The 14,253-nt window shown below is 49.9% G+C and overlaps 1 protein-coding gene across 2 annotated transcripts in view; it reads right to left on the bottom strand.

Moving 5' to 3' along the window:
• Window positions 1-14,253, bottom strand: part of COQ8A (coenzyme Q8A) — a 43,241-nt gene that overhangs the window by 26,508 nt on the left and 2,480 nt on the right. Inside the window, exon 1 of one of the 2 annotated variants that reach the window (XM_023518540.1) lies at window positions 120-631. The exons of the other annotated variant lie outside the window; for it this stretch is intronic. The gene's annotated coding sequence lies outside the window, so the exon portion shown is untranslated. Of the gene's footprint in view, window positions 1-119; window positions 632-14,253 lie in introns of those variants that run through there. 2 annotated transcript variants of the gene reach the window in all.

Genomic DNA, 14,253 nt, shown 5'->3' with positions numbered 1-14,253 from the left:
TCGGCCTCCCAGATTGCTAGGGTTACAGGTGTGAGCCACTGTACTCGGTCAGGGAATTTTATTCTAAGGAGAGGGTTTCCATATGCACCCCAAGTCCCCCCTTCGCAGCCAGAACTCACCACCTGTCATCTGACGACAGCAGGCCGGGACCATGTCTGGGTTTTCCAAGCAGTTGTTCAATCCCCTTTGTAACTACGGAGTGCTGCATCACAGACCAGCTCAGTGTCTGCACCTCCAAAAGCCAAGCCCTCCTCCCCTGGTCTCTTCCTAGTCACAGCTGCCACTGAATCCTGCCATAAGAACTCAAAGACAGAGAATGCCCTTTGTTCTGGGGATTGTGTGAACCAGGGCACAGACCACACTGACCAGCTTTCCCTGGGGCAGGCTTCATCTGGGTATCTGCTACAAGCCTGGGACCTCCACATCCCACAGGCACCTCACACTCAGCATGTCCAAAACTGACCTTACCACTGCTACCCACCCTCTCATGATTCCCACCCTGAAAAGTACTGCCACCACCTGCCCTGCTCCATCTGATGCTCCCACCTGGGGGATGCGACAGCCCCTAAAGCCACTGTCTCACCCCTCTGATGTATTCACTAGGCCACCATGAGAGCTATCACGGAAAGGCGCATGCCTATAATCCAGCACCTCGAGAAGCCCAGGTTCTCGCCTGGTTTGAGGCCAGTAGTTCAAAATCAGCTGGGGCAGGCTCAGCACCTGTTGCTCAGTGGCTAGGGCACCAGCCACGTACACCTGAGCTGATGGGTTCAAATCGAGCCCTGGCCTGCCAAATGACAATGATAGCTACAACAACAACAACAAAATAGCTGGGCGTTGTGGTGGGCACCTATAGTCCCAGCTACTTGGGAGGCTGAAGCAAGAGAATGGCTTAAGCCCAAGAGCTGGGGGTTGCTGTGAGCTGTGATGCCACAGCACTCTACCCAAGGCAACAGCTTGAGACTCTGTCTCCAAAAAAAAAAAAGATCAGCTGGGGCAACATATCAAGACCCTGTCTCTACAATAAAGAAGAAGAAGGAGAAGAAGAAGAAAAACTAGCCAGGGGTGGTGGCACATGCCTGTAGTTGTGGCTACTAGCTACTTGGGAGGCTGAGGCAGGAGGATCTCCTGAGACTAGAGGCTGCAGTGAGCTATGATGACATCACTGCATTCTAGCCTAGCAACAGCCTCAGACTCTATTTCAAAACAATAAAAATTAAATAAAATCCTATCAAATCACTTCCAGGCATCATGCCTTCTCCAAGGGCCCAAGGAGGCTGAAAGAACCTTCCTGACCTAGCTCTTCCCTGCCTCCCCAGCCCTACCCTTACCATATTCCCTCTGCTGACTTTGTGCTCCAGCCAAAGCACCCCAGGCCACCCCATTCCTGGAACCCAGAGTTCCCTCCCGCAGCCCTATGCACACAGAGCTCACTTCCTCTCCTCCTCACAGGTCTTAGCACAAACACCATCTCTCCCAGAAGCCTTCCCGACTTGGCCTCCAGCACACTGTGTCTCCCCCCCACCTTGCAGCAGTGAGGGGCCTCTGAATCTACCTGTGTAACCATCGCTCTCCCAGATCAGGCACAGCCACAGGACAAGACCACATCCACCTGTCCCCTCTGTCTCTCCAGCGCCTACCACAGCCCTCAGGACACAGCAGACAGGTAATAAATATTTGTTGAATGCAATCAACTCAGCTGGTCCCGTGGAGGTTTGAGAAAGACTGCCCTATGCTGGAACTGCCACACACCTGCTGGCTGTTTTCAATCTACATAAAGAACTAAGGATGCTGTTTAAGGCAGTGATTGGACTGCTTTGAGGCAGTGGTTGTCAATCACCTGGAAGACGATTTAAAGCAGAGTGCTGGGCCACACCTGTTGACTTTGGGCATGAATATTCCTAATTTCTTTTCTTTTCTTTTTTTTTGGAGACAGGAGCCTCAAGCTGTCCCCCTGGGTAGAGTGCCACAGCATCACAGCTCACAGCAACCTCCAACTCCTGGGCTCAAGCGAGTCTCCTGCCTCCACCTCCCAAGTAGCTGGGACCACAAGCGTCCGCCACAACGCCCTGCTATTTTTTGGTTGCAGCTGTCATTGTCGTTTGGCAGCCCAGGCTGGATTCGAACCTACCACCTTAGGTATACGTGGCTGGCGCCTTAGCCACTTGAGCCACAGGCACCGAGCCAATATTCCCAATTTCTAGCCTACGTAGGCACTGAAATGTTTCTTTATATCCTGGAAGTCTTTCCTTTTTTTTTTTTTTTTAACTCTTAGAAAAAAAAAAAAAGAAAGAAATAACAATTGACTATTCCCTCCAAAATCTCAGAAGAATGTATGTGTTGAGGAAAAGATTTAAACTTCCAAACCCAAATCTATGAATTTCTGTAGATTTGCCCTTCACCTTGGCCTTTCAAATCACACACCAGGGACATCACTCAGATATCTCCGGCAAGTCCAAAGTTCTATCTAGTGAGGTCCAGCCTCAGGGCTCTGCCAGCAGCTCCTGAAATATCCTTGCATGCTATCAATTTTCAAAGGCAACTGAATGCATGAAAAAGAACCCAGGGGAAGAGAAAGGAAAGTAGCCTCCATCCTTCCTCAGTGAGCCCAGCCCAGGCCTGCTGAGAGAAGCCTTCAGAACAGGAGAAGCTGAAGGGGCCAGGCCAGGCCAGGCTGCACTCACCTGCTGCAGCCCCACGCCGCCGCTCATCTACCAGGGAGGTCCCTTCCCCTGCTCCTCCTTGGGCCATCCTGCCTGTTAACTCTACAAGAATCCCTGCCCAAACCTGTCAAATTGCATTTCCTTAAAAACAGATATGTGTGAGGCTCCGCGCCCAGCAGGACTACAGGCACCAGCCACAACGCCCAGCTATTTTTTGTTGCAGTTTGGCCAGGGCCAGGTTTGAACCCGCCACCCTAAGTATATGGGGCTGGCACCCTACTCAATGAGCTACAGGCACTGCCCCAAGCCATACAAGGCACAGTGGTTACAGCATCAGCCATACACACCCAGGCTGGTGGGTTTGAATCCGGCCTGGGCCTGCTAAACAACAATGACAACTGCAACCCAAAAATAGCTGGGCATTGTGGAGACTACCTGTTGTCCCAGCTACTTGGGAGACTGAGGCAAGAGAATCGCTTGAGCCCAAGAGTTTGAGGTTCCTGTGAGCTGTGAGGCCACAGCACTCTACTGAGGGCAACATAGTGAGACTGTCTCAAACAAAACAAAACACATATGTGTGGTAATTCAGCTACAAGAATATAAAAGTCACAATTCTTGTCTTTGCTAAATAGTGGTATGACCATAGACTAGAATGCTAGACAGCCATTTAAAATGACAAATAAGAAAGTCTTGGGGCGGTGCCTGTGGCTCAGTGAGTAGGGCGCCGGCCCCATATACCAAGGGTGGCAGGTTTGAACCTGGCCCCGGCCAAACTGCAGCAAAAAATAGCTGGGTGTTGTGGCACGCACCTGTAGTCCCAGCTATTCGTGAGGCTGAGGCAAGAGAATTGCCTAAGCTCAAGAGCTGGAGGTTGCTGTGAGCCGTGACACCACAGCACTCTACTGAGGGCAACAGGATGAGACTCTGTCTCTTAAAAAAAAAAAAAAAAAGAGAGAGAGAAGGTATGGCTTTGAGCCTGTAGCACAGTAGGGAGTACAAACCTGGCCTGGGGCCTGCTAAACAACGATAACTCCAACGACAACAAAAAATAGCTGAGTATTGTGGCAGGTACCTGTAGTCCCAGGTACTTGGGAGGCTGAGGCAAGAGGATCACTTAAGCCCGAGAGTTTGAGGTTGCTGCGAGCTGTGACACCATGGCACTCTACCAAGGGTGACATAGACTGTCTCAAAAAAAAAAAAAAAAAAGTAGTATATTATATATTCCCATGTGGCAAAAAAGCAGGTCAAAAAACCAGTTATTACTTATCCTTCCATTGGAGGGAGGGAAGGAGAGAGGGAGGGAGGGAGAGAGGGGCTGGGTAGGGGTGACAAAAGCTTTTTACAGTCTTCATTCCTTTATCCAAATTTTCTAAAGTTTTCTATAAAGAACACATACTACTTTGACAATAGAAAGTAAATTTTGTAAAAAAATATCTTTTGTTAAAATAAGAAAAACGAAGCAAGCATGCAAGTGTGTAACTTTTCAAATCTGCTCCCTGTGCCTTGAGCACTTGTCCAGGGCACAATGGCAGCGGGTCAGGCAGCAGATCAGAAGCCTATAAATAAGGCTTCTCCCCACCCTTGTGTAGCCACTGTCCTTCATCAGAAGACAACTGCCCCTCACAGGCTGCCAGGCAGACAGCGCACGGCCACCCCACTTTGGGGGAAAAGGCTCAACTGTTCTCCTCAGGAGAGTGGTGAGAAAATCCCTTGGCACAGGCAGACCGCCTGCCCACCTGCCCCAGTGTTGGGCCCTGCATTAAAAGATGGGAATAATTAATGGGTACTTCCCTCCCCCACCAAAGAACTCCAAGATCCTAATTTAGAACTGTGTAATAAGTGAAGTGACCACATTTTCTGGACCAAAATTAAGACACAGAACATGACTAATGTCCTTGTAGGGCAGGGGTCAGCAAACCACAGTTCTCAGGCCACATGTCGTCCTGCAGCTTGTTTTGTAAATAAAGTTTAAATTTCTGGAACCTAGCCAGTTCATTCATTTATATGCTGTTTGCAGCGCGTGCACTTACACAGGTATTCTCCATCGCTGCTTTTTTGGATACAAGAGCAGAGCTCAGTAGTTGCAAGAGGCCTATGGCCCACAGAGCCTAAACTACTTGCTATATGTTGACCTCTTTTGCAGGGCAATGGAGTAAAATACAACTGTCCCAGGAAATCTGGAAGGTCCCCAGAGTTGAATGAGATCATCCCAACAAGGCTGGCGTTGGGGTGCGGACCCTCCACTACATCTCTGCTCCTGCCCCTGAGAAACAGGCTCATCTCACCAGACACAGCTGCTCACCACCCCGAGGCCTCCAGGCTGGAGCGAGGTGAAGGAAGGGGCTGTGTTCAGGCCACATTTTACTGGAATATCCAGGTAGAGTGGCTTCTAAGTGCTGCTCGTGAAAGGATCAGGCCTGGTGGGTGGGAGAGGGTTCAAGACACCAACTTGCTGTACATCTCTCCTCCCTCCTGTGGTTCCAGGAGAGTCTCAGCTACAGCTGCTGCCCCTGCATTCTACCCGCACTGTCAGCCCATGGCCTGAGCTCGAGCTGATGGAAATTCATCCACCATCTAAGACTCCTTCATTCGTTATTTACAAGAGACCCCTTGCCAGGCAAGCCCTGGGCGTGGTTGTAGGCACGGGGTGGGGGGTGGTGGGTGGCTGGAGGGAGGCACGGAGGCAGACAGGCAGGTAGACAGAGATGTGCACGGCTGTCCCTACCCATTCCTCACAGAGCCTCTCTTGACCGGGGCGGGGGGCAGGTGGCTCGTCTGTCCTGGTCTGAGCTTCTGTCTTATCACAGACCCCACGCTGGTCCATACCCACATCCCTAAGGATGACCCGGTGGAGTTGGGCCTCAGAAGGAAAGAAGTTTCTGGGCTTCAAGTTGTCTTCTAGGCTGAGGACTTCACGCTCCCTTGAAAGTTCCTTCTGGACTACTGGGTTTTTTCTTGGAAAGTTTAAGAACACACACCAGAGTTTGTTGAACAGCAGCAATGCTCCCCCAATAAATTTAACCAATTCCCCAGATGTTTTTTACTTTTTGAGAAGTGAACCAGCACAACACAATGACAGAACTCCAGCTGCTTTTACTGACAGTTTAGTATCTGCCAGGCTCTGGGTTCAGTGTGCTACCTGGCACAGAGATGTGTCTCTCAATCTTTTTTTCTTTTTAGACACAGGGTCTTGCTCTGTCACCCAGGCTAGAGTACAGTGACCCTATCATACATCACTGTAACCTCCAACTCCTGGGCTCAAGCAATCCTCCTGCCTCCTCCTCCACTCTACCAAGGGTGACAAAGTAAGACTCTGTTTCAAAAATAAAGTTTTCTGCTTAAAATATTCAAAAATATGTGGCTCAGAAGTGGGAACAGTAACATAGTAACAAAGGCCCAGGGTTATCAGACCTGGGTTTTAATCCTGACTCTGCTACTGGCTTGCTGCTGTGACCTAAGGTGACCAAAGTCACGTAAGCTTATCCTTGTGCCTCAGTTTCTTCATCTGTTCTTGGAAAGGACTAGATTCAGTAAACCATATAATAGCATTTAGGTGCTCAAAAACCACTAGCTAACATGATGATGATGATGACTATTACAACCACACAATCTGCAATGAAGCTCAGACTTGGTGAGACCACAGCAAGCATGAATGAGACCCATCTGGATAATCCTTTCATTTATATATCAAGTCTCCCTGCCGGGTATAGTGTCACATCTGAGTAGGAGAGACAGGCAGGGACAGGCAGTCTTGCCCTCTCCAGGGACCAGTGAGGATTATTCAGCATTGCAGTGTGAGGCCACACTCAGCCAATCCCGCAGCCGGTGGCCTGCCTGGAAACAAGTGGGCCATAAATACCTGCTGACATTCCTTGCCACTCTTTTTTTAAATAGACACAGGGTCTTACTCTGTCACCCAGGCTACAGGTCAGAGTGTAGTGTTGTGATCCTAGCTCACTGTAATCTCCAACACCTGGGCTCAAGCACTCTCCGGCCTCAGCCTCCACAGTAGCTGGGGCTACAGGCGCCCCACCACGCCTGGCTCATTTTTGTGGAGACCAGGTCTTGCTATGTTGCTCAGGTCTCAAACTCCTGGATTCAAGTGATCCTCCCAGCTAAGCCTCCCAAGGGTGGGGATTACTGGCATGAACCACCCTACCAGTCCTTACCACTCTCAGAGGAAAACAGAATGGGAGGCTTTTGCCAAAGCATTTTCCAGAAGGATCAGTGGGAGGAAAAATTCCCTCTGACTCCCACAGCTTGCTGCCTCCAAGCCCTGGAACACTCCCATTTTCATCACGCTCAAACGCTCCTTCACTGACTATAGGATAAACTCCGGACTCCTGCGCCTGAGGCCCCAGGACTCCAAATCCTTTCCAGCTTCCCCCAACTCCTGTCACATGTGAGCGAGCTCTGATCTGCAGGTCCTTCTCCTAGGCAGGCCCCTCCCCCTCTGCACCCCTGAAAACCCACCCACCAGCCATCTAGGCAGATCTTGGAACTCAGAGTCAACTCTCCCCTGCCCTGAACGGCGGGGCTATTCCAGGCCATTCCTGAACCAACCTTGATCTGTTTCCTCCTCCCGACGGCATAAATTCTTTTAAACAGAAGGTGGATATACTTTTAAATGTATGAAAAGTACCACAGAAATTTAAGAACACATTCCTAGTCTGGCCTAACTTGACTCTCAGCTGTTCTGTATTTAAGTCTTCCAATCAGCTGACCTAACTCCTCCGGTGCTGGTCAGAGCTGACCCTGTTTTGTAAGTTACCTTCTCGCACATAGATATCTTTTCTGTTCAAACTATAAACCCTTGCGGGTAGGCACCCATCTCAGATGCGTCTGACTCCTTCCCACCCTACCCCCACACAGAGACTGACCCTGACACACAAATAACAATTTGTTAGCTGAATTCACAAAACTACCGTCACACAGGAAGGTGAATTAGGACCCCTGGAGTTAAGGGTGAAGGTTTTCCTTAACATGAAATCAGATATTTAAAAGGCTGTCTTTAAATGCAGCCAAAATGCTGTGGGTAGCTATAGCAGGCTGAATAATGACACCCCCAAATACGTCCTTGGCCCTATTCCTGGAAGCTGTGAAGATGTGACCTACCATGGGATGTGGCAGATGTGAAGTTAAGGCCCCTGGAATGGGCGATTATCCAGGTGGGCCCAGTGTAATCACAGAGGCCCTGGCAGGTGCGAGGGGAGCTCAGAGCTCAGAGCTCAGAGCTCAGGAGATGTGGCACAGAGGCTGAGGTTGGAATAATGAAATTATGAAGGACAGGCCACAAGCCACAGAACCTGGGCCACCCCCAAGAGTGATCTGCAACCCGTGTGCCATGAACAAAATTTAAAGATCATTAATTACATTATCTTTTGAAAGAAATTCAAAGCACAGCAAGTATATTTTTACTCTTTTTTTGATCAACTTAATGTAAGCGTGCCACAGAAGTTTGACTATAGGTCCAAATATGCCGTGAAATAAAATGGTGGAAAAAATGCTCTAGAGGCTGGGAAAAGGGAGGGGAGGGGAGGGGAGGGGAGGGCCCTGCCCTTGAACCTCCAGAAGGAGCTAGCCCTCCTGGCACCTTGAGATCCATTTCAGAATGCCAACTTTGGCTCGGCGCCTGTGGCTCAAGCAGCTAAGGCGCCAGCCACATACACCTAAGGTGGCGGGTTTGAATCCCCAGTCTGGACCCGCCAAAAAACAATGATGGCTGCAACCAAAAAATGGCCAGGCGTTGTGGCGGGCGCCTGTGGTCCCAGCTACTTGGGAGGCTGAGGCAGGAGACTCGCTTGAGCCCAGGAGTTGGAGGTTGCTGTGAGCAGTGAAGCCATGGCACTCTACCCAGGGGCTCAGCTTGAGGCTCTGTCTCAAAAAACAAAAAAGAATGCCAACCTTCAGAACAGGCAATAAATCTGAGTTGCTCTGAGCCACTGAGTTGGTGGTGATTTGTTACAGTGACAATAGGAAGCAAATAGAGTGGCTGTGTTTTAAGAAGGCAAAGTGTCAGGCTGGGGCAAGGGGCTGTGTTTCAGAATAATTTCCAGACCATTCTTCTAAAATAACTTAGACTGGTCACCCCACAAACAGTGCTGAGTGCTCCCCAAGTACCAGGAGGTGCGCACAGCACGTTCTCGATGAGTCTTACGAACTTCCCCCACAAAGGCGTCCCGTTCTTCTACAAGCCTCTCCCCCAGGGTCAGGGCAGTGTCCAAGCCATTCCTGAGCCCTTATGACAGCCAAGCACTGTGCCCTGGCTTTATAGACTCAATCTTTTAAAACACTTTCACTTCAGAACAGTATGTCAATGAAAAAGCAGCTACCATTTATTGTTCCCTTCTGTGTGCCTGTCAATCATTCATTCATTCCTTCGCTCATTAATTTATTGAGACAGGATCTTACTTTACTCTTTTGCCCAGGCTGGAGTGCAGTGCTTTGATCCTAGCTCACGGCAACCTCAAATTTCTAAGCTCCAGTGATCCTCTTTCCTCAGCCTCCCAAGCAGCTAGGACTACAGGTGGTGCCATCTCCGTCTTGCTCAGGCTGGTCTAGAACCCCTGGCCTCAAGCAATCCTCCCTTCTCTGCCTCCCATAGTGCTGTGATTACAGATGTGAGCTTGGCCTCCCTGTCACTTTATAGTACTTCTAATCCTTCCAACAACCTAGTGAGGTATTATCATCCTCACTCACTGATGGGATAAGAAATCTCTAAGTTCCAATGCTGTCGGATGCTAGGCCCATCTGTACCTGACTCTAGGCCTCACCCCTTCTTCTTACTGCCTAGGAAACTGAGGGACCCAAGACAAGAAAGCTGTCCCCAATCAACAGTTGTTTTTTTTAAGCAATAGTCACTCACCAGGAGACATAAGCAAGCTTCACGCCTTGAATGGTCTCCCCATCTGGTTGCAGAAAATTATGAGTCACATATGTATAAATCCTGGAGCCAGCAGGGCTCTCACAGGCCAACTGGTCAAACTTTCCACTCTGGAAACTTCCTGATCTACCAGGACTGAGGACATTACACTGCTCAGCACCAGCAATCCCACCCATTAAAGACAAGCTTGATTCTGGAGCCAGTTCAGTATTAGACACGAATAGTAGAAAGAGGCAAGAGTCCCACACTGAAGACCACCTGTGGGCGTGCAAGAGCAAAAGGAGCCACTGGGCCCTCAGTACAATGACACCCAGTGCCAACCTTTATTAGCATCGCCTCCAATACCACACACAGGCAGGTTCAGACACTTGCACACATCACTGGAATAGAGATTAAATGAACATTCTGCCACTGAAGTTACATGCAACCCTTTTGCACCACATGTATGCAAAACCCCAATAGCATTTTAAACAACCAGTGAGTTAACCCACATAGGACACTCCTAGCCAGGCAACACGCATGCAAAGAGAGATGACGAGGTGACAACAAGCCCAGGAGAGACGGCTGTCTCCCTGCTGATCTCCAGGCTCCCTGGCCTACACAGCTGAGGCTGTGGGCCCTGAAGACCCTTCGCTGTGGGCCCCAAGCAGCTTTACTTCCCACCGCTTCTCTCCACGCCCCATGCTTCAGCCAGAACGGACCTCCCCAACACACACACACCCCAACTTCCACACCCCACTCCCTCCTCCTCCTGGAGTCTCACACTGCTGGGTCATTTAAACCCCTCATAGTCAAGTTACCTCCCCTCATTTAAACTCCCTCATCTCTTAACAGCCTCGGGTCCCTTGACCATGCCCTGTATGACCTTTGTGTACCTGTCATATCTCTCTTACCATATGGTAAGTTCCCAGAGAGTGGAGACCTCTCTTCTGGTTCTGTATTCCCCATGGCGTGTGGCAGTGTGCCTTGTACACACCAGGAAGGTAACACTCACACAAGTCACTGAGGCAGTGGCCCAGCCACCCAGGTGCTCCTAGCTTGCCAAGCTCCCTCATCTAGAGGCCAGGATCAAAGAGACATCAGAGGTGCCGAACTGAGCACCAGGGAAACCTGAGCGACCCTACACACACAGCATGCAAAGCCATGGGCCTGTCGTGGTGGCAACAGCTCTTCCTTAAAGAGGAATTTTTACAGGAGCAAAGCCAGGAGAGTTTCCAAGCCGGCTTCATGAGTATGCGCACAGTGGGCACACAGTGGGGAGCACAGGGATGCCATTATCTCCGCTGCTTCTCTCATACCCTGCCCCTTATCTGTAAGAAGACCGAGGACAACAACGAGGAAAAGGAAGAACCAGCTGTTCTCAGAAAGCCAGTCTGCCCGCACCTTAACCGGTGAGCAAGCGCTACAAATTTTTCTTTTTTCTGTTTATTTTTGAGACAGAGTCTCACTTTGTCACCCTCAGTAGAGTGCTGTAGCAGCACAGCTCACAGCAACCTCAAACTCTTGGGCTCCAGCAATCCTCTTGCCTCAGCCTCCCAAGTAGCTGGGACTACAGATGCCCACCACAACACCCATCTATTTTTTTTAAATAGAGACAGGGTCTCACTCTTGCTCTGGCTGGTCTGGAATGCCTGAGTTCAGGCAACCCATCCACCTCAGCCTCCCAGAGTGGGAGTGTCGGATTATGGGCGTGCACGCACCTGGCATACAATTTATTTTTCAATCTCAGAAAGATTGGGGATGTTTACTCGGGCACCTGTCAAACAGTAACCACCTACAGCTTACTGGGCAATCTACTCTTACTTTTACCCTCCCCTGAGCCAATATCGGTGCCAAACAGAAAATGTACCAGGCAAAGAACAAGCACTGGGCTTGACCCCAGGCTCAGAGCTTTAACTTAACATTTATTTTCACGCAAACAGTGCCCAGGGAAACTGCCACCAGGTCCTCTAGTTCTAGAGCACCACATACACTGTAATGAGGGCTGACAGGGAGGGCAGCAACCACATGAGACCTCGGGCACACCAGGGCTCCTCTTTGGGCCTGTGCTTCCTCATTTCCTCGTGTATAAATAAGGCCAGTGACCTAGATGATCTGAAGTTCCCAGCGATTAGGACAGGGCTATTTATCCCTAGAGCACCAGTCAACAGGGACAGCACATCACAGGGCTGTTCTGAAAGTCGGGATTCAGTGGGGTCTGGAAGGAATAATGTTCAAAAAAAGTGAGCACTGGCTCAGCGCCTGTGGCTCAAGCAGCTAAGGCGCCAGCCACATACACCTAAGGTGGCAGGTTCGAATCCCCAGCTTGGGCCCGCCAAACAACAATGACGGCTGCAACCAAAAAATGGCCGGGCGTTGTGGCGGGCGCCTGTGGTCCCAGCTACTTTGGAGGCTGAGGCAGGAGACTCGCTTGAGCCCAGGAGTTGGAGGTTGCTGTGAGCTGTGATGCCGTGGCACTCTACCCAGGAGGATAGCTTGAGGTTCTGTCCCCCCCCCCCAAAAAAATGAGCACTAATCCTTCCAGACATTCTATGCAAACAGCAAGATGTGGAGGAAGACCCCCTCTGCTTTGCAAAGGCAGAGAGGTGGAAAGCTTATAGCATCCTCTCATGAAACATGCTCTCTGGGAAAATCCAGTGGGGGGACAGAGGTAGGGAGAGAAAAAGGGACTGACCTTTTTACACAACCAGGAACAAACCTTTGCCTCCCTTGTCTACACGCAAACACACTCACACATACCCTCCTCACTCACTCCTATGGGGAATCTCCAACTCATCGCATCCCAGGACCCTGTCCATCCCACATTAAGCAGAGGGCCTCACGCTCTCAGGGACCTCTTTTTCCCCCCAAAATGGAGGTAATCACATGAGAGCACCCACAAATTCTTGGCCCCACCTCTCAGGCCCTTCCCCAGCCTTTCTTTCCAATCCCATCTCCTCCTGGTCCCATCTCCTCCCACACCAACCATCCCCCTCCTCCTTCGCTCTACAAGGACCTTGCCCCTGACCTATTTTTTTCTGCAGCCTTCGCTCTCTCCTGTCATGAAAGCCTTCCTCCCAAGCCCACAAACCCACCCTCAGCTCTCCTGCTGACTGTGCTTCCCCCTCAGCCCCTTGCTATGGCCAACATGGTCTCCCAAAGACACAGCACACACTTGTATCCTCAACACGCGCAGCCTGGCCCCTTTGTAGGCTCAATCCAGTGGGCCGCCTCAGCCCGCCCCCCAACCTGCTGGCCCCCCATATTTCCCTGAAGCTCCCTCTCACCCCTCCACCTATTCCACAGTGGGAGGTGCCCAGGCCCATCCTCCCTGCTATCTGCACTGTCTCTTGGGCCGCTTCAGCCTCTCCAGTCTTAAGCCAGGCAGAACCTCTCAGCCATCTAAACCATTTCTAGAACAAATCAAATTACACACATACCATCCCATCAAAGTCCTATGGGCAACTATAAAGGGCATCAGGGGAATTTTAGAGAGTGATGGAATTGTTCAGTATCTTTACTGTGGTGGGACTTACATGACTACATGCATCTGTCAAACGCACATCAGAAAAGGATAGATTCACTGTATGCAAATTAGCTTAATACAAAAGGATGGGAAAAACAGTCTCACAGGCACCTAACCCCACCATGTCTAAAGCTAACATCACCATCTTCTCCCAAACCACCTCTTCCTCCTCCTAAATGCCGTTTTCAGTAATAACATATTCCTGCTCCGCCCCCCACTAGAAATCTCAGCCCTGTGTCCAACCAATTAGCCCATAAATTCTACCTGCATTAGAGTTTTGAATCTATGCCTCCCCTTGAGGACTGAAGCTGCCCTCACTGCTCATAAACCACCTCCCGGGGCTCCCATTTCTCCCACACATGTAATTCCAGAAAGAGCAAGACCCCTGAACTCCTCCACTCCCACCAGCTCCCCTTTCCAAAGGCCCTCCCAGGGTCCTGGCTGCTGTTTAACAGAAATGCCAGAACTATTTCCACACTGTCAAATCAAGACAACCCTCTATGTAAATATCCCTGTCTAATTTTGCACACAGCTCTTATTTCAACTGACAAAGATAATGACTCAGGGTCCATGCTTCTTGATGGAAAATTATCCTGCCAAGTTTTGAGCTTCCCAATAATAGCCTTCCTTAAGTTTCCCTCTGAGAAAGGAGAAGTGCCCTTTCCTGATGCCCTTTCTCTGTAGGAAACAAAGGACACCCGAAGGACCCCCTAAGCGACCAAGGAGTATTGTGGGAAAACCCTGATACAGCCTCACAAATCAATAATCAAGCACAAGAAAGGGAAATGTATAGTAGAGACGTGGGATGTTTTTCCAATAATCACTGGGTTCTGGCTTTTCTGCATGCTCAATAGTTTGGGACTTCGAAATATGGGCCATAAATTCTGGATTACATTGAAAGCACAAATCCAGCCCTGGAAGTAAAGCCTTTCTTTGCAGACACACAAGAAGACTCTGGTGAATAGGCTGACCAAAGGAAAAAAGAAAAAAAAAACTGGCATACTCTCTTTGGCATACATTTGTCAGTCGACTATAAAGGAATTCCATAAATTTTACATGTATCCATGCTGTACCACTATCCTCGGCTTGGGGGGGCAGGTAGTACGTGTAAATAATGTACATGTGTGTTTAAAATGCAGCCACTCGGCTCGGCGCCTATGGCTCAACCAGCTAAGGCGCCAGCCACGTACACCTAAGGTGGC

This window comes from Otolemur garnettii, unplaced genomic scaffold, assembly GCF_000181295.1.
Source record: "Otolemur garnettii isolate 467f Iridium unplaced genomic scaffold, OtoGar3 scaffold00141, whole genome shotgun sequence".
Classification (NCBI taxonomy): Eukaryota; Metazoa; Chordata; class Mammalia; order Primates; family Galagidae; genus Otolemur; species Otolemur garnettii.
The sequence above is the reverse complement of the archived record's forward strand: the minus strand, read 5'-3'. Positions and strand labels throughout refer to the sequence as shown.